Genomic DNA, 21727 nt, shown 5'->3' with positions numbered 1-21727 from the left:
TATATATTATTCTCATAATTATTACCACCCAATGAAAGTAACAATGCACGAGAAATCTTGAAATGAATTTTGAAATATTGCTAAAAGAAAGTCACAAGTCATTCGTGCGTAAACATCACAGTCAAAGGGTATTTGCTCTTAGAATTTCAACGCGAAAGAAAGAATGAACTATTCCAGTGGACGCTAGTTATAAGAAAAATTTTGAAATAGATTAGAAATATTTTTTATTAAACAAATTATATTTATTTTAATAATGTATTATTATGGATTTTACATCTTATAATTAATACCTAAATACTTTATATATAAGCTTCAATATTTAATTCATGCATATACATAGAATAGTATTCTGTAGAAGTAAATAATTTGTATTATATCTAGGTAATATCTTGCTTAAATATAGAAATGGGATATAATTAAAAATACACAAGCTCGTAAATATACGCAAATAATAATTCGAATTATTCGTGTACAGTGTTTATAAAAAAATATGCAGGTCGGATTCAGCAAATATTTGCCAATTTGGTTCGGTATGTACGAATTTAGTTGGTGCATAACAACAGGCTTATATCAAATACGTAACATTTAGTACTATAAATTGAAATAAACCGACGCTGAAATCCAATAAACGATGCTAGTTGTTTACAACTCGCACTCAATTCAACATACACTCGACGAGAACGGTTGCCAAAAACGTTAATCGTAACCTAAAGTGAACCCTATCCTATTGTAACAATGTTTACAGATAGTATTAACAACGGCGACATGCGTAGATCAACACAGACGATAAAATACGAAACAGCGTTTCAAATAGTATACCTAAATACAGCCTTTCAGCTATTTTATACCTAACTATGTTATACAGCAACACGTTTAATTTAACAGTTTAAAATTCAATATTGTAATTTTAACAATTGTTTGATATACATAACCATGTACGTATAGGCAACTTTATATGTAAATCTTTAAAGATACCTGAGTGGTCCAAAACATATTAGCCCTAAAGATTCACATATATTAGTAAACAGTTTAAAGTTATAAAATTATTGCAATAAATCGTATGAACAAATGGGGAAACATTTTCACATTTGTTTATAATTGTACTAATTATTTAAACGGGACATTTACTTTGTTAATATCGGAAGCTCATAAATAATATTGTCATCGTAAATATATCATTTACATAATGTGTACACATAGATCGTATAGAGATGAAGGTTTCTTTAGAGTTGAAATAAGTTATAGATAGGATAGTATATTAAAATAGGTTATAAGTAGGATAAGATATTTTTCTACATTTGATATTTAAGACAGCTTTGATTGGTTTAATTTATACACTTATAGTTTTAAACGTATAGTGTATAATATTCAATTTGTGTCCTCAAAATATCATATTGCTAATTCTTGACAGTACGGATCCGATGAGATCTAGACTCTCCTATAATGATCAATTTGTTCATAATAGGGTGGTAATATTGAGTACATTAGAAAATGTGAGATTTTTTATTTTTTGTTTATCAACAATACCGGTTCGAATCCGGCAGGGATTAGGATGAAAGAATTATTAAAAAAGAGGAATTAAAATTGGATCTAAGTATCCAGACAGTATCGGAATGTCGACTGTATTCTGATCCTATCTGTATACCTGGTTAATCGGTTAGTCGTCCTGTGCGACCATCGTTCGATTGCCTCATAAGGCCTTATGCCTCGTCCGTTTTGGAAATCCACTAATTAGAACTGGTTCGCTTAGGACAATCGTGCGACTGAACTTTATAATATGAGGCTAGGTTAATTTTCTTTAGTTATCATAATACCTATATAAGTGCTACAATAATTTCGCTTGTAAATTATCCTTAAGTCTCAACATCTATCATATTTGACCAAGCAAATTATTACGTTATAAACGATGAGTCTCGAGCTGAAGCATAATCTTTTTTGAGTGCTTTTTACGTGATGAGAAATGAGCCAGAAATAAAACAGACAAATAGACATTTCTTAGAGCTCATTGAAACATAAATGTTAAGAATAATTATTTATTTATAAAAGGTTTTTTTATTTCAAATCCTACTTAGAGCCTCTATAATCCTTCCACCCTTTAGTTGTATAATATATATGCATGTATAAGTATTGAACAATCATTATGTAAAACCTTACATTTTTCAAACGCAATATTACTGATGCGTTCGCTCGTCAAAATAATTTATCCCAAAATTTGCATATTCTGGCGAATGCGTATATCCGAAAATTTGCATTTGTAAAAAAGTAACTGAGATGATTTGGTATTTCTCGTAGTCAGACACCAGTTATTGACGAAAAGCGAGGCAAATTTATTGGAATTGGTTGTACGTGTAGAGAGGAAGCGAAGTTGGCTAAAAGTTGGTCTCTGCTGACTTCCAGAGCAAGAGATCTAAATTGTTTGCTTTCCAATGAATAGGTACGATAGAAATTTGAACCTTATTCTGCTTGGATGAACAAGGCGAGGCTTTGTACGATTTCGCTTTGTTTCTTTTTTTAGTGTATCTACAAAGTATTCAGTTGCACCTTTAGCTCAGTGTATATCAAAGCTAAAAGGACGCTTGAAATAAATGTATTGCTCAGAGACAGTCAATACTTTCTCGTTTCTTGTACTGTATTATAAAATACATAACAGCAATGCAGCATATGCAGACTATTTGAAGTTTAGAAACCTAATTTTGAATGATTATAAATTGAAGAGTAATTATAGATACATAATTATATCTACTACGTATGACTCTCCAGTGATTGAAAGACCGATATCAAATAAAAAAAAATGTTCCAGAAGTGATGGTAGGCGCGCGCTGCCATGGTGTGTTCAAATACACTCAGCGAAATGTGGGCACATTGAGAACTGCGCAGCCGGAATCATTGGTAATCAACGTCTTTGTGACAGACTCGACCCATTGGCTCTGCGGCGAGATATTGCATCTCTGTGCATTTTCTACAGCATATATTACGGTGAGTGTTCTGAGGAATTGTTCGGATAAATACCAGCTGCTAAGTCACACCAACGTACCAGAAACTTAAATACCACCCTGATCATCTGGATCAATGGCCGTTCTTCACAGTGCAGTTTTCTAGAAACTTTTTGCCACTCATATACGCTGGATGGTGATCCCACATAATGTGGCATCACCATCCAGTAATGGTATTTCCAAACCGATACGATATTTAAACCTTCAAGATAAGAGCTTATTCCTTTTTAAAAGGCCAGCAATGCACTTGAAATTCCCCTGGTGTTGCGGGTGCTCATGGGTGGCGGTAATCACTTACCATCAGGTGAGCTACAGGCTCGTTTGTGCCCTGTGCTTTAAAAAAAAACTTAAGTGTTCCGGTCATTATTGTTTCTGATTACCTCATTTGGTATATCAGTCGTCAAGGTATAATATTATTATTTATAATATTTTTCAGTACCTAAATCTCACACGTAATTGATATAAGGGCTGCTTTTGCAACAAAGGAGAATAAGGATAAAAATGGTTTCAAGGCTTGAACTAGAACTTGAAAAGGCTGAACTAAAGCATGGAATAGACGCGTTATGTGAAACGCGTAGAGTCCATTAGGAGGGGAGAACGGATAAAGGCTCTTATGTTCCACCCTGCAATATTCAGGTTTCGTGAGAAGTAGCAAAACGTACTTTTTTATCTAAACATAACTAGAATATCCAATAAAAGATTTAAAATGAAAGCATAATACATTGAGAGAGTCATATGTGATCTAGGTTAGACAGTTTAGTTTATATACAGATTTAATAAATGTAGTATATACAGGGCGGTAGTTTTAATAATGAAATAATATAATAGATATACAACGATTAAATGCGTATAATAAATTAGTTAATAGATTATTTACAAGGATTGTATAAAAGAAAATAAGGGTATAAACTACAATATGGAAGCTATACACATCTATAATGGATGACAGATGACAATTTTGCATACGAAATACGAAATGTATCTTTTATAGAAGCGGCCGAACGTTTTGTAAATATGTAAATAATTACAATTTTCTTAACCTACTTCGTAGGAGAAGAATTGCATATATGTCTAGGATTTCTTTGTGTATATGTATTTACTAATATAATTGTTACCCTAAAATAATAGGGTCTAAATCTTGCGTAGCCGAAGGTCGACAATATCTTGTTATGATGATAGTGATTCACTTCAACTAACTCTTTCATCAAGTAACCTTAAATAATGGGGTTCATGATTATTAAACACTGGAATGTTTTTAATTATGGAAGTTTCCTTGTTCACTACCAAATTGTGGGCAGAAACAACTTATTTACTTTTAACGACTCTTAAGAAACTCTGATTTGATTTAGAACAACAAAAACAAGCGAATACTTGCGCGAAATCCCCATAAAACGTAATAAGTAACATTTCAACATTCTTCTTAATTCAGTTAGTTTTTTGATTCGGTTTTCTTTGTAAACAGACCTCAGGAAAATTAAATTACTATGGTATACGATGTTGTTGACACATTACATAATGACTAGCTCCTTTTCATGGTTTTGCTTGTTTGTATTACTTTTATTTATTATCCCTGATTATTTCGAGAAATATGTTTTTACATCAAAATACAAAAAATCTTTGTAAGAAAAGTTGATGATAAAAATACAAAATAAAGTAGGGTAAATTAAGTAAATTCTATTTAATATTTAAAATATAATGAATACTCATATTTTGTATTCTTATATTAGTCTAACTGAAATAAATAGAAGTAGATACATTTAAGTAAAAAAGGCTTACCGGCTTGAGGTATATTTAATTTCCTGTTCTACATTTCCTGTGCGTCGGAAATGAAACAAAATATAATTTCAGTTAATCCTTAAGTCCGCATATAAAATTGCAATTTTTTGGGGTTCCATATATAATATTTAAGTATACTAGACTAGGTTGGTCTATTTATACATAAATTTACATATTCCTAAACGAGAATAAATATTTCTAAAAATATGAGATTTGAAGTAACCTAATATTTAATTTCACATTTCATGCTTTTATTTAATCATTTCATTAAAAACTATTCTTTCTTGCTAAACAGTAGCTTGGTATAGTTTACTTAAACCGTCTCGCGCTCTATACCCTTTTAATTATTCGTCTTTACAAATATATATATATATATATATATATATATATAATGGCAATACTTAACTCAGTCATTTATAGAACAATGGCTTCTTATTGTAGTACGTATAGTGTTCCCTCTTGACTGTTTTTCTTACTCAAATGTTGGAATGAATAGGTTCTCAAGGTAATTTCCCTTTCAAGGTAATGTAGGTCGCGTTTTCTAATATTTCATGCTTGACATAACTGCACGTTCTGATAACAGCTAAGAGTTATTCTGACGCTTTTTAAAGTTCTGTTTAATATATTCATAAATTTTCAAAGTTAATTAAAAGGATTAAAATTAATTACCGTGATAACTGTCTTTCCAGGTGTGGTAGTCACAACGATTGTCATCTATCGATAGAGTGGTGCAACATTAAATATACTCACATTTTACTCAGTATATTTGAATAAAACCTGATAACGGGCGAATCTACCGCTATCTTTCGGAATAAGTTTTCGGTATCTCTTCACTGAAGAGTTAGTCAGAACTTTAAAACGCACGCGATGTTTTTCGTTTCTAGATTTGAACTCAGGACTTCTTGAATGTAAGTCTGGGTAACGGCACGGCCACAACATTGTCCATAAATATTATGGAACATCAAATAAGATAACTCTAAATAAACGAACTATAATGTGATTTTTAATATCATCATTGGATTCACGGATTCATTTAGACCTATGACATACATCTCTGCATTGTGTCATAACTCTTAGCTCGAGAAACGAAACAAACAAATTTATCACTCTGTCCGGCAAAAGAAAATGTGGCGAACAAACATACTTCAACAACATAGGACTTTCTAATGAAATACATTAAGTTATATAAATCATCTAATATATAAAATAGTCGTATCGCGGTGTTTGTTACCAAACTTCACTGAAACGGCTTTACCGAGTTTTATGAAATGTTGAGACTGTTTGAGAATCGGCCAACATCTATTTAATGATAAGGATGATTTACCCCTCAATATATTTTATACTATTGATTTTTTTTTATTTTTATTATAAATATTACAATTTAGCATTGAAAAATACATACAGCTTCAAATTTTTACTCTTCTATTATCATTAACCTATTTTTATTGGAATATTAATTTATATAGCAAAACGATGTTTGCCGGGACACCGACTTACATATATACATGTATAAATAAACTACATCATATTAGAATGTATTTTATGATGAGTAAATGTAAGATAGTTAATATTTTTTGGTCTGGGTAGTTTAGTAACTAATTATTTGATCTCCTGATTTAAAACCCTTTTCTACATGATAAGCTGATGCTATATGCAACAGAAAGATAGACAACAGCAGTATTTACCATAGATACATTTAAAAAGACTTTGGAATTTGTTCTCATATTTTTTATGTTAAATATACGTATGTATATATATTTGGATTCACGTCAGTTAGTTAATTAAAGCTATACCATCAGGAGTAGTTGTTTTCTACTATACAAGGCATGCTACTAGTATTCAAGCGAGATTGGACTGTATTATTCATAGGTAATTATTTTTTAGAAATGCAATTTAAATTTTGTTTAGGATGCTTTCTAGTGTCGGCGAATGTGTTTCAAAGAGAGTGTTGATCAAAGCTGACCCTTTTTTAATCTTAAGTAACAAACACCAACCACTGCCGACCCTTGTCACTTTTTTACTAATATTTATGTAACTGGTAATAAAAAGCTGACGTTCCACCTGATGGACAGTTGTAATTATCAGTTAAATATATTTGAACAACACCATGAGTTCACGTTATCTTGCGATGGCTTAAGCCTTTTTACTGTCCATCTCAACCTTCATACTGAAAAATAAATGAGACAAAAGTACCTATATACTATACACTGACAGTATTCGTTATGAACATATTAATATATTACAAATATTGGGTTTCTCAGACTCAACCTGAGTCTGAGAAACCCAATATTTGTAATAATAAAAATGATGAATTAATATTCTTAGTTTTATTGATTTTTTTCTAGTTTTTACTATTATATGATATCTATAGCCGGAATAATAATTAAACCTACTTTAGATAATAATTCATTATCTAAAGTAGGTTTAATTATTATTCCGGTTAATTTACAAATACATATAATATTAGGTACCGGATACTTACATATGTGATAAGGCAACTGGAAATACTCCCATATATTTTGATCGTGAGTCACCGCTTCAGTTACTTTAGGAATACATATAATAATAAAAAGTTATGGACCAAAACCAAGACTCATAACTTTTTATTAACTCAAGTTAGATAGCTTATTTTTTTACTCTGTCTATGTAGTCATAATTGTTAATACTGAATATATTCATATTAGTGGACGTCCTAATACACGGCGATGCTTGAAATTAATATTAATAGGCAGACATTATCAATGGTGATCAATGAACTGTAAATAATCCTTTGATAACGCCTCTATACAGTGGATCCGTTCAGGTCACTAACTGTTTTAATAACAATTTATGGTAGTATATAATTTAATATTAATACAATAAAAGTAATGTTTATATAAATTAAATTCATGCTAGGCATATTCAAATAGTAATTTATTAGATTTTATTGGCACGCCGTATCCAAATTTAGATTTAGTTAAGAAGAATGTGGAAGAAACTTGGCTAATGCTCTTTTTAAGAGACTGCTGACCAGAGCTGACTAGAGAAATAATTTCAAAATATCAGACGTATAAAATCAGAATCTAGAATAAATAAGATTTAAAAAGATATATATTAAATTAGAATTGTCTAGAATAATCCTATTCCTACAAATAGATGTACGAGTATAACGAATGACCCAGCCGTCATTGCGTTAATCGATATTCTAATAATCGGACTGGATTATTAGGATTTCGGATTCCAATTACGCCAATTGTTTGGCCATATAATACCTACCTGCCTACTCGAGACGCGCGTAATATTTTACATATTACATACTTTGAAACATTTAGATACTGAAATTGATTTCCGTTGTACAATATTTATTTTCGGGATAATCTCTGGTAGTATTGAACTGATTTTGAAATTTCTTTTAGTGTTGCATAACTTGAGATCACGTGACCAATGGAAGCAGAGCTCCAATGAAAAATGTTGCAAAAATGGGGATAATGTGATACAGAGCAAGTAGCGCAGGTCAACTATAAGTTATAAAATAATACCAAACAAAATGAAAATAACAACCGTGCTTACAAAATGCCAAGATAGATGAGAACAAAATAGAAAACTGTTTAGTCGGTGTTACGAGTTAAGTTTTTAAGTTTCTAATAAAATAACCTTGTAGTTATAAAAAAAACAATTGATGTTTGTATTTTTTGGAGTCAGAATTTATATTGAAATATAGGTATCTATGGTGTTTACACATGCATGGTCTAAATCTAAATTCAACCTTGTTTTTAACTTATTCAAAATCTATAAGACCAAGGTATAGTTAAATTCAGACTCAATTGCTACATAGTACTAAAAAAATTAATTATTTTTTAGCTTTATTTAACAATTGAACATAGAATTATGAAAATAAGAGTGTACCTATGTTATAACGACGTGTATGGATACTATCAAAGTCATCAATAAAAAATAACCTATATTTAACTCGTTTCCGGAACAAGTGAAGGTGTCGGTGTCAATTTTGAAAATAACTTTCTTATTCGACAAGGGTAGAGGATAAAGGTCAAATAGGGGCTTGAAGTTTTATGGAATGTAATGCTTAAGCATTCTAAATACTTATAAGAACTTTTTACATATCTCAGTTTGTTTTTCACCCGCATCTTCTTGTCTATGTATTTGTAAGTACTCATTTGATATGAGAGACGTTGACGAAGGTTCTAGTTGTTGTCAAGATGTCGTCATGATGAAGAAGGTTAATGGTAATCGAACTGTAAGGACAGATCTATTATACTAGATGATTCAAGATTTCAGTCTATTATATATCGATAACTGCATGGTTATGTTCACTAATTATGAACGCTGATGTAAGTTTGATTAAATTTATAACTAAACTTGAACATGACATAGCAACCATTTAGTTCTAAACTAATTAGATCTTCAATTACAGGTACTAAACTACTGCTCTCAGTTCTAAGCTAAACATTATTTTTGTTAATATCCATATAATATATTATATACAACAATAGAAACAAACCTCATCACTATATAAATGTATATATATATATTGCTCGAGGATCTATTATGTGAACATCAGCAATCTATTAAATCGTTTCTGAACAATGTTTATTTAAAAGAGCAACACGCAAGTTTCTTGTACGTTTTTCTTGTTATGAGTCTCGATTCGGAATGAATACAAAAAATATAACTATTCAAAAGTGCATCTGGGCATCCTATATATCCATGTAATAATATACGCTACAATATATATTACACAAGTAATATTTGCAATTTAAAAGAACACAGATTCTACATTTTATCCTGCACAATTGTTTAAAAATGGTACAAAAATTATTTACTTATAAAAAGCTCCATACAAGTATTTCGTTTTTAATGATTTAATAAAACATAACATACGTTCTCGACTATCATCACAGTAGTGGAATTGTCTACTATGAATGTAGTGAACCCAACACTTGAGATGTCGGCGACCGCCGTTTCTCGGATTAAATATGGATTTTAGATCGACATTTCCTTCACAAAAGAGTCAGTCAGACACAAAAAGTATTTTTCAGGTGTCAGCCAAATTTAAACTCACGGTCTCTTGGGTGTAATACAGGGTAGTAAACTACTAAGCCATGACATTATCCATTTAACTTTCAATGTTCTATTATGTTGTCATAATGTTAAATCATGATTAGGGTAATGTATATATAGGGTTAATATATTTTGGAAAAGATATTTCGTCTAAAATAATAATTTGTAAGATTTTTTCGTTGTGAATTCGTCATTTCAATATGCACATTATTATGTGTGTGTGTGTGTGTGTCTAGTGCTTATAACAAAAATCCTGCTTACCGTGGAACTAGATGGGACCCTGTTAATCGCCAGGGTTATTTATTTATTTATTAAAATGAGTGTAATGTGTTATTATTATGATTATTATTACTAGCCAAATGTATGTAAAAAATAAGAATACCATAACATTAATGATTTAATCAGATTTTGTGATCAAACGTACCTGCAGATGTCGAATAGAAGGTATGTCATAAAATCTTTATAGACCCAACATTTCAGGAAACCTCATCGAAAAGAAGTAATTTATCGTAGTCCGAAAATTGGCAAATGGGATTACCAGAGGTTTATTCTGTACTTACGTTCGTGTACCTACTCAAAGTAAAATTATTGGTTCAGCTTCAGCAGATAAAAAATCTGCGATTTGTGAAATTGAATTGTGTTAATAAAGATGACATAGTACTTTGTTAACTACAAACCGTTGCCCGCGACCTTTGCGTTTATTTATATAACTATCTCTCGTGATTCTAATAGTCTATACTCATGATACATTTTACTTTCACGAAAAACTTTATTTGATCGATCTAGGTTTTAAATGTGATGCGCTGACCTTAAATAAGGTAGGCAAAGAAATGATTGTTGAGTTGCATCAAATTATCGGATTATTAACAGCCTATATCCTATCACAGAGTCTGACTGTCTGTTTTGAAATTTCATTTAAATCGGTTTAATAGTCTTGGCATGAAAGCGCGGCAGACAGACAGAGTTACTTTAGCATTTATAATTCTAGTAAGAATTATACATGTGATCTGCACTTCAAATAACGTCAATAAAAAATTTTTAGCTAAAGGGCCAAAATAGTATAGATTGACAATAAAACATTTTACTTACAAACAATCATTTCTCAAAATTAGTCAATCAAGTAATCATTAGGTAAAATCAAACGAAACCTAAATACGATGGAGTTATGTTATTTTATTGCGCATTATTCTTACCCCATCATTAAATCGTGATAAGAATATAATGTACTGTCATACGATTTATATATGTACCTCCTATGCAAAATTTCAGCTCCATTGAATGTGAGGAAGTGCTTGAAATGTAGATTACAAATGAACTGGAAAGTCTCGGCGGTCGATACATATACGATACGAAGAAAATTAAGTACCTGTAAAGTAATCTGTAACCTGTAAAGTAGAAAACGTCGTTTACAATCGCCGAAAATATCCAATAGGTAAGTAATACACATAAAACGTATAACGATATTTAAAATATCCATTAAAAGTGAATAAAGATAAGGTAATTAATAATATAGTTAGCGTATGCATGTTTAAACATTATACTTGTATATAAATAATCAGGAAAAAATTCGAAGCGATAGTGAAAACCGGATCAAATACGTTGTTAAATGAAGTATGGATGGAGAGGGATAATTGAATATATCCCTACTATGTATTGAATATATGAATACAATACAGTGATTAAAAAACAGTGAAGCATTATCTTGATATAAGTATTTTATTCTCCAAAAGTTAAATAAGTAGGCCTAATTTTGAATAAAGTAAATACCAAACTGCCGTACAAGGTTAGAGTGTATTCTTGCTGAATATTTATTTGAGTTGGGAAACGACTCAGTTAATGAGAGGGACTTATTTTTGGACTCTTTCCATTTCTAATAAACAAGTTCTGGTGTCACCTGTCAAGAGGAGAAAAGGAAGCTAAGTTCCGGAGCTAAATGAGCACTTGAATGGTTTCTTACAACTTAACAGTTTGAATTACTTCAAGGTTTTGTTATTTGAATTATTAAATGGAGGTCTAATTTTTAAAACGTGTTCCATGTTCGCTGTACGAAATGCTATTCTGATTTTGATTTATAATACATTAGAAACACATTAATTGGAATTTACACACTATTGGCATGTTTAAGTTTGGTCCTATGCATGTTCCGTATATGAACTCAAGTTTAATAAACATTTTCCTTTCAATACTAAATTACAGATAACTATAATTAATGAAGCTAAACACCAGAGTAATAATAAAATCAATAATGAACATTGTGTATAATAATATTGGACCTATTATGATCGAGTCCGTTTAAACATTTGCTAGCTTTAAGTTATCGAACAAAAAAGATGAAATTTAAGACTAGTATTATTCACCAAAATATGCCATGCACCTCAGGGTATATTTTCATCATTTAGGTATTCAGTAATAAAATAATATATAATAGATATCAATAATATTTTGAGATTATCATTCAATAATTACATAGTATTTAGGTTGTGCAAACTGGTTGTTATGTTCTTGACTTGTTATGTTCATTCGTGTCCGTATACATATTTATAGGCGATGATTACCACTTACCATCTGGGGAACAGTCCGATTATTTGCCATTCCAATTAGGAAAAGTAATAAATACTTAATAATAAAGTAATTGTTACTTAATTTTCTCTGTACTTATAATGTGGTTGGCAATTTATTCTATAAACGGTTTGATGTCAACCTGTCATCAGATCCTCTTGGGGCAAATCCTATTAACATTAATTCAATCAAGGCACTCCATATTCTACGCCACGTATTGTGATCTACATATATGAGAAGATAATCAGTACATATGTTAGTGGCAAAGCATTGTTATTCAAGTTTAAACCCAATGTCAGAATGACATATAATATGGTTAATTAAGTGTGCATTTATCTACATAAACTAGCTTACAGGTCATAAATAATATCGAGTTATATAAATAATATTAAAATATAATAATAAATAAAAGGAATCAGTTTTCGTGTAATTTCCTTCGTAATCAATGTTAGTAACACATTATATAATTTAAACTTATAACGAGTTACGACTAAATATGATTATATGATCAATTTGCATTAAATTATGATAATAAATTAATAACAGCAACAAAAGATGTAGTTAATGTTTTTGAAGATTTTTTTGCTAATATTCCGATTAATATTACATCTTCTCTTGACTCATCTCCATCTCGAGCAAAAATATTACTAGAGTCTAATATCGGTTGTTGTGCTTTAAGATTTAAATTTTCACATGTTAGCCCCGTTCATATTATAAAAATATTCAAACATCTAAATTTAAAAAATACAGAAGACCTAAAAGTAGTTAGTTCTTTCATAGATATTGTTGCTCCATATCTAGCTACTATTTTTAATAAATGTATTGATAATGGGACTTTTCCACAATTAATGAAATTTAGCAAATTAATCCCACTATTTAAATCAGGAGATAAATTTGAGCCAGGGAACTATAGACCTATATCTATTTTGCCAGTTCTAAGTAAGGTGTTTGAAAAGATAATGTTAAATCAAATGTTACAACACTTCAGGGATAACCGACTGCTTCACAGTCAACAATATGGTTTCACCGCCGGCAAGTCTACCACTGACGCAGGTGTAGCGCTGATAACACATATTTTCCAATCATGGGAGAAGTCACAGGATGCACTCGGAGTTTTTTGTGACCTATCAAAGGCATTTGATTGCGTGGATCATAAAACACTTTTGTACAAGCTCGAACATTATGGTATAAAAGATAATGATCTAAAATTAATGAGAACTTATTTAGAGGATAGGGTCCAAACTGTAGATATTGACGGTATAAAATCTAAGGGAGCTAATATTGGAATGGGCGTTCCACAAGGGTCAATCTTAGGCCCCTTTCTCTTTTTAATTTACATAAATGACCTTCCCTTTATGGTAGAGAAAATTGCAGATATAGTGCTGTTTGCGGATGATACTTCGTTAGTGTTTAAAATTGGACGTCAAACTAATCAATTAGACGATGTAAATTGTGCTATGTCTGCTATATTAAATTGGTTTACATGTAATAACCTATTATTAAATTCCAGCAAAACAAAGTGTATAAAATTTACACTTCCTAATGTAAGACCAATAAATACACAGTTATTGCTTAATAACGAAATAGTAAATTTTGTTAATGATACAGTTTTTTTAGGTATAACAGTGGACTCGAAATTACAATGGGGGCCCCATATTTCAAAATTGGCCAATAGACTCAGTTCAGCTGCATATGCAATTAGAAGAATTAGGCAATTAACAGACGTGGCGACGGCTAAACTTGTATACTTTAGTTATTTCCATAGCATTATGTCATATGGTATACTACTGTGGGGTAAAGCAGCCGATATAAATACTATATTTATTTTACAAAAGAGAGCCATACGTTCTATTTATGGTATGGGTTCAAGAGAGTCATTACGTCAGTGTTTTAAAGATTCAAATATCCTCACCGTTACTTCACAATACATTTATGAGAATATCATGTATACACGGAAGAATTTAGACAGTTTTAGAAAACTTAAAGACTGTACAAATAGAAACTTACGCAATAAAAATAAGCTAATTTTACCTAAATGCCGCCTGCACAAAGTCAGTAATTCATTCTATGGTAATTGCGTAAGATTTTATAATAAACTGCCAGAATCTGCACTAAATCTGACAGAGAGGCAATTCAAATCTTATATTAAACAATTTTTATGTAAGAAAGCCTATTACAGGATAGACGAATTCATAGAAGACAACATATCAAGTAAATAATTAGTTTATTAGCATACAACGTTATAATTTGTTTATCTCATTGCTTTCTTGATTCAATTATTTTAGAAATATGAAAGCGTAGCGGGTTTTGTATTAATTGCCGCATGCATTCTTATGTGAAATGTGAATACTATAAACATCAGATGGCAATTGTGAGTAGCTATGACGTGGTCTGGTGTTTTGAGTAGTCATGCTCACTAAAATGTCCAGACTTGTGGCGGCGTGGTGGGCCGGGTCATTGGGCTCCCTAAAATATGGTCGAGCGCAGTGATGGCTGGCTCATCCGTCATACTCGTGAACGGGTGCTGCTTGTAGGGACTGGTCTGCTCTAATCACTATGACTGATTTCCTCTTATTAATTGTTTAACCAGTTGGTTATGTATTCAATGTTTTTTTCTTTTTGAGTATTTAATTGAATTAGTGCTAATCGGTGGTTTGTATTCACACACTTAAACTTAAATTGTAAGTAAGAATAAATTATTTAAAAGAGCAACACACAAGTTTCTTGCTTGTTCTTCTTGTGATGAGACAGCATTCCGAATGAGCGGTAGATTAAAAAAAAAAATGTTATGACTATTCAAAAGTGCTTCAATGTAAGTTTATTTGAATAAATGATTTTCTATTCTATTCTATTCTATTCATTTACTAAATACAAAGATTGTCGTACCTATATAATATATATGTATATAAACAGAGAAACGATAAATAATTATTTATAAGAGCAAACTAATAATAAATAGTAAATTTTCTTGTCTAAATTTGAACAGCAAAGCTGCGTTTACGGACTTTAATGAGAGATTATGTTATAATAAGGTAAATTTTCATTAAATTCAATTTACGCTAATTCACGCTACGCCGTAGAGATGTTGAATTAATGAGACGAGAAGCAATGTGATGATTTTTTAATGGTATCCAGGTTAAAAGTTGTCTATTTGCCAGTTAGTATTACATAAACATTACAATCACAAAATATTATGATTTGAAGACATAAAAAACATACAATATAAACCTTTTGTAATATTATAAATGAAAATTTGATTATTCATGTTTGCTTAGTAGCCAAGCCAGTGATATAATTCACTACGTCATATGTATAGTAAAAAAACTATTACACGGCATCCATTGGTCAATAGCGTTGTCCTTAGTAGTTAGTTTAACAGTGAACTTTAATCATATTACAAAGTGAAGTAAGCTACTTCAAAGTCTGTTCCTAATTACAGGATAGACGGATGGTGCTATGGCTGCATCTACTTATGCTCTTGGAAATTATAATGTTACTTAAAATTTCTAACAAGGGGAAATGTTATTACATTAAAATGCAAATAAAAAGGAAACCGCATTCTCAGTGTCCGTTTACTTTTTAATTAACTGCGGTTCAGGTCATATTTTATAATAAAAAATTCATTTTTACGAGTGTTGTCATAAAAGCGTTATAAATAACGGATATAAAATGTATATTATTTTCAATGGAAAAAGTGGGATTTATTATATTTTTGGCTTGATGTCATTAGTTGATTTGAAGTCAGAATTCAGTTTTCAGTTACTAGTTACAGTTACCGATTCAGAATTCAGTTAACTGAAAATGGACTTTGTATCCGAAAACTTCTTTATATAGCGGTATCCGAGCACTAATGCCCACATCAATAAATTGACCGCTTCATTAGACATCCGTCTCAATATTGTCAATCACTACCAATATAGTAACTGAACAAGCCCCGGAGACGCTGTTCGTTGCTGTTAAATGAAGTGGAAATCATTATTACTATATAGAATAACAAGTAAGTTGGAATATTTAGTCGGGAATGCTATCAGATACGTTATTGTGCGTGATCTAGTCATTAAGCCTCATAAATTTTGTTACGTTCCAGATAACATGGTTGATAGATATATTGCTGTATGAGAAGCATTATAATGTAACACAGTATTGGTTGAGTGTGCCGTGTTCAATATATTATCAGGAGTTTCTCCCGTTTTCTTTATCGTTTGACGAGGATATTTGATTTCCTATCTGTGGTGACTCGATCCTGTTCTGTATTTCTTCAAAGCTTGAATTTCAATATATTGTTTGATATAATATTGTTCTTACAGAAAAGGTGTCTTTTAATTTATAAAAGCTTTATATAGGAGTATAATAACAACATAATTCATTCGTGTTTTTTTTTCTGTATAATTTTATTAGTCACGCCTCCTTTCTATCTCACACACTTCTTTCTTTCCCTTTCATACTCTATTTTTCTCCATGCAAATATGTGTATTTACGATTCTAATAATTGTAAATATAGCACAAGATAGATATTACAAATTCTGTTTAAAAAGCTGGCCGCTTTTTATATACCATAATTATTTAAGTATGGAAAAGGTAAAGCATAAGTCATCATAAATTTCTTGAAATGTTATTAAAAATTCTAAATTGATATTGATATTTAGAATTTTTAATAACACTTGAAGAAATCTTTCGCAAGTTTTTTTCTTGTAGCATAATAAGAATGTTGTATGATATTAATTTCTAATGTCATAGCGTATTGTCCCAATATAGGTACCCATTCCAGACATTTCCTCCATTCACACTTCAATAAGTCGGCCTCAAAGCCCTGAAATGTCCCTCCCGTCCCGACCCTTTCTCGAAGATTCGACCTTTTTAATGTTAATGGACGAAGTAAAATTCCATAGTCCTCCAGTTATAATTTTTTTCAAATTCAAGTCACTTTTAGAACAATTCATTTTGTTGGATAACTCCACTTAGAAGTCATTAAGAATACTAAGTAGTGTTTTAATGATTTATTTTCTTTCATCTTTACTACTTTATATTTCATTGTTTTATCATTAAATTCTAAAATCCTAATTACATAATTAATTATATATTATTTTCATTTCTGTATTATATTCTTAGCAAATAGAATGGTACCGCGTACTGAATATAATTCAGAAATAAAAAGTATATAATTAATAATTTGATTACGTTAATTCGTTTATTTATAATTTAAGAGGCATGCGCTTGTCGGCGGAGCTCTTGCTACTTGCCATGATCTTCCATTGATTTTATTAGCTCTAACATTATCAATTGTGTTACAAATAAATAGATTTATAATATTCCTTATAAACCTCCGAGTTTAATAGGTCTATATATGTCAGTACACTTTCACTGTCAGTTTATACAAAAAATATGGCATTATTACACGCCTAGCTGTGGTGACTTAATGTAATTATTACATAATATTTTATCTAGGGTAATTATCTATAACGCATAGTATTACGCATTTATTTTATTATTTGTGTATAAATGTGTTTGGTATGATAAAGTAATTATGTTCAGCAACATTAATGTAGGAAAAGAAAGTTCATATATCAGATATATATTTATGATTAGTTAGGTAATTACTCAATATTCTGAGTGATTATATACATATAAGCCTACATTTATAGGTCCAACAATATTTTATATATTGGAACCTCCATCTGGAATTGCTGAATATAAGGCTGCCCTAAAGATGTCAAAAATAACATTACTAACCACAATTCTATATGAATCAAACATATTTATTTATATTAATAAGTAAATATTTAATTATATAAGAGTAGATAACAAACAAATACGGTTTGTAAATGTCTGGTGACCTCCATAATTCATTTTATGAAATGACTTGCCTGAAAGCTGTACCCTAATAAATAATAAGAGAAAGCAGCAGTTGTTGTGAACACACGAAATGATCTCGCAAATGCTCTAACGTTAGATATTAAAGCTTGAAATTAAAGAAAAAAGATAGTATTACTATTATTTGCAATTTTTACTTTTATAGCTACGAAACCTTTAATCGGAAATACAATCTCAAGTCAAGATATATGATTATTATTAAGTATACCTGTAGATCTATATAAGTACATACACCAGGACAGATATGGCAAAATCTGTAATTAGTGGACGTGTTTCTGTCTCACTGATTCACTGTATTTAAATAACAGGTACTATAATATGTAAAAAAAAATGGACAAGGCTATCATGGAGCTCATATGTCCTCGACGAACAAATACCTTCAAATAAATAAAAGAGAAAACAATTGTAACAAATAATTTTATATAATTTAGTACTGTAACATAATATTACATATGTGACTAACGAATAGGGCAAACGTGTTCCGGTACAACCATCCTGGAACCCATTAAAATATACACACACATTTTCATACAAACGTACAGAAGATTTATATATATACATATATTAAGACAAATATAATGTCTCAGCTTTCAAAAACTGATTATGAAAATGTTACTTCACGTTATCATTTTTGAATATTTTATTTATTATTACATTAATACCCTTTATAATAATAATATAATAAATAAAAAATTCTAATAAACTCAATAATTACGAGATAAAATGTATATGGAAGGGTTGTTTGGGATAAGTATACAAAGTTCAAATATCTATTGTTGAATTATTCATGATATTTTCTGATAACATCACAACTTTCCACTTTCATGGACTTTATTATTGCTGTCACGCGATTTATTTTGATTAACGACCTAATAGCCAATATCGAAATGGTTTACAAATGATTCACCTTTAATTTATATTTTATCTTATTGATACGATGCTAGGGCGAGACGAATGATTTCAATCGAAGGTGATATACGTATGTATTTTCATAACCAAATTTGCTTTTGCAAGACGATTTTACGTAATATAAAGATAAAATATATTTATAATTCGCTAGACTTATTCTGATAAAAAATAGATTGGTTTTTAAATTCATCATAATACTATACTTTCATGACTGGATACCATGCGATGGATGGTGTAATCAAAAGCATTTAAACCACCGATATGGTGGAGAATATTATACTTTACATGCCTATGTTTTGCTTGGTATACACCAAGAAAAACATAGGCATGTAAAGTATATCAACTTCTGCCACATTGGATTCAGATATCTGAATCAACCTAAGTCGACCCTACGGCATCACTCGGATTAATTTAGTTTGCAATCAGTGTTTTCCAACACCATTAAGTCAGAAAGCATATAAATTGATACACAATGTTTTTGGTGTAGGTTTGAGCTTATTACCTTTTAGAGTCTAAGACGAGTATAGTATTAGGCCAAAACTCAAATCAAGGTTTGCTTGTAATACATTTAAGCATATTCCTAATCAGATTCGTTATAAAAATAAATGTTTAAAATGATTTTCATGTTATAGAATGTACACATAAAGTACACAAGTAGATATTTGTACTGTTATTAGGCAATTGGGCAATCCAATTTCCATCCAATGCATCCGGTTTATAACGAGCCTCGAAGGTACCATCGATTGAGTGAGCGGAACGAGATGCGTGCCAGATTAAATTTCCATCCACCCTACAGATAGAATGGAGTGACCGGTGTTTTTGCCTAATGAAATACATAAGTAATGCTCTAATTTAAAATCTAAAACATTTTCACTTGTTTAAAAAAATCATAAGTATAGTAGTGGATTTTTTAGAATAGGGTGTAATATGATATAATAGTTTTTTTATGGGTGAATATCGAATGAATGAAATTCAAATAAAAAATAATTTATTCATGTAGGACATTTTATCCGCTTATGAACATCAAATGTCTTGTATTAATAATTTTTCCCAACCATCCAGTTCAGTATACAGATTCAATTGAGATGAAATGGAAAGAGACCTAACAATATTTTTTTAAGACCGGTTTATTTATATTGTGTACTTATGTAGGTGTCTATGTCTAACATTAAATGAAAATCCCGTGTATGAACTATTATATTCATGCACGTTTGTCATTCGAGTAATCGTTTAGAGTGTAATGATGCACCCGCCATTAATGAAGCAACGGTATACGCTGTCGGGGCACCAGTCGAGGATAATAACAAGGCACATGAAGTCAGTGCACTTAGTTTACTATGTTAAAATCAGTAAGAATTAATCAGACATCTATATGCCATGTTTCCATGTAAGTATTAAACATATGATAGGTAGGTATGTGCATTATTGTACATGATATTCACTGTTTACATATCATTAATGACCTCTGCAAATAAGTATTGCCGTAATTGTATGATTTCCTATAATTAAATATATAGTACCATTAAATGAGCATAAATACCTATATATATTATTTTATGAAACTACCGTAACAAAAAGTCAGTTATTTGAATACCATCTGTAGATATGTATAAATACCATGACAAATATAATATATGTTGGAATGTTCTTGAACTGTGGTATCGATCACATATATTTAAGATTCTAGGTATCCTGTAATTTACTTGCAATACTTCCCGTTCATACTGAAATACAGCTTGCAAAGTAAACAGTTGCAAGTAGTAGAAATAGATGAGGTACAGTTATCCACGACTTTGTGCAAAGTTCCACTTTGGTTCATGAGTTGTAAAAGAAGTGTAGTAGTCACAGAAGGTATATTGAACACTAAATTTCCTCGTAAGGAACAAGCATCAAGCTGGACTTATTCTAGTCAGGTTTATTGACCAGCTAGTATTCTAGAAACATGTCGTGTGGCGAAATCGTTATTTTATCTCAGCAAATTTAAAGACGGGACCTCGGTCGGTTGTACCATTGAACTAGTTCATTGTTTATTTGTTACCCTACTACAAACAGAAAGGAAAGAAATTATTTTATTTTAAATTCAAATATATTGGTTATGTGCCAAGTATTATTATGTGCCAAGTTAGGTAGATATATGTTTTTGTTAATACAGAATTAACTATGATAACTCTTTTGAAAATCATTAGATTTTCGAGCTGGTTAGTATGATAGTATATGACCTTATTTTGTTATGAACAAAGTCTGCTTTGTTTTCAAATTAATTCCTTAAGACAAATTAAAAATACTTATGATAATTTATTGTTCTGTTCTTTAACCTAATTCAATGACAAGAAAACTCATTATTAAAATATGAATGTGGTAGTATCAGTTATAGGAAAGACTGAAAAAACCTGAAATTTTTTTTTAAATCGAGAGTGGTGTATATATAGTATGCGACTATATTTTCATTAAATCAAAGTTTGTTTTGCTTTAGAATAAATTCTTAATCACGGCTCCTATACATTCGGAGCATTCGAGGTCCACTGCAAACCGACGGCGCGTTTACTCCGGACAAAATTATA

Source organism: Achroia grisella, unplaced genomic scaffold, assembly GCF_030625045.1.
Source record: "Achroia grisella isolate CSIRO2021 unplaced genomic scaffold, CSIRO_AGI_Agris_v1 utg1063, whole genome shotgun sequence".
Classification (NCBI taxonomy): domain Eukaryota; kingdom Metazoa; phylum Arthropoda; class Insecta; order Lepidoptera; family Pyralidae; genus Achroia; species Achroia grisella.
Note: the sequence above shows the minus strand (reverse complement) of the source record.